This window comes from Penaeus monodon, chromosome 31 (genome assembly GCF_015228065.2).
Source record: "Penaeus monodon isolate SGIC_2016 chromosome 31, NSTDA_Pmon_1, whole genome shotgun sequence".
In the NCBI taxonomy this organism is placed as follows: domain Eukaryota; kingdom Metazoa; phylum Arthropoda; class Malacostraca; order Decapoda; family Penaeidae; genus Penaeus; species Penaeus monodon.
In genome coordinates, this window is record NC_051416.1 from 13140277 (window position 1) to 13140513 (window position 237).

Below are 237 nucleotides of genomic sequence, written 5' to 3' on the forward strand. Positions count from 1 at the left end.
ATGTATCCTGTGATATTTATCATACATCTTTCCCACACGCACTTCCACACATACACACACTCACACATACTGTTCTGTACACACTAGCAATGATACATTACCATTGTCACTGTGTCAATGAACAAAAGACTACTAAAGATATATGCTGTAATGTAGTTTGTTCAGAGGCCGTTCTGTACTGTTTATATGAAAGAAAAGAGGGAGAAAATATGTCTAGAATGTGTATAATTGTTTTTG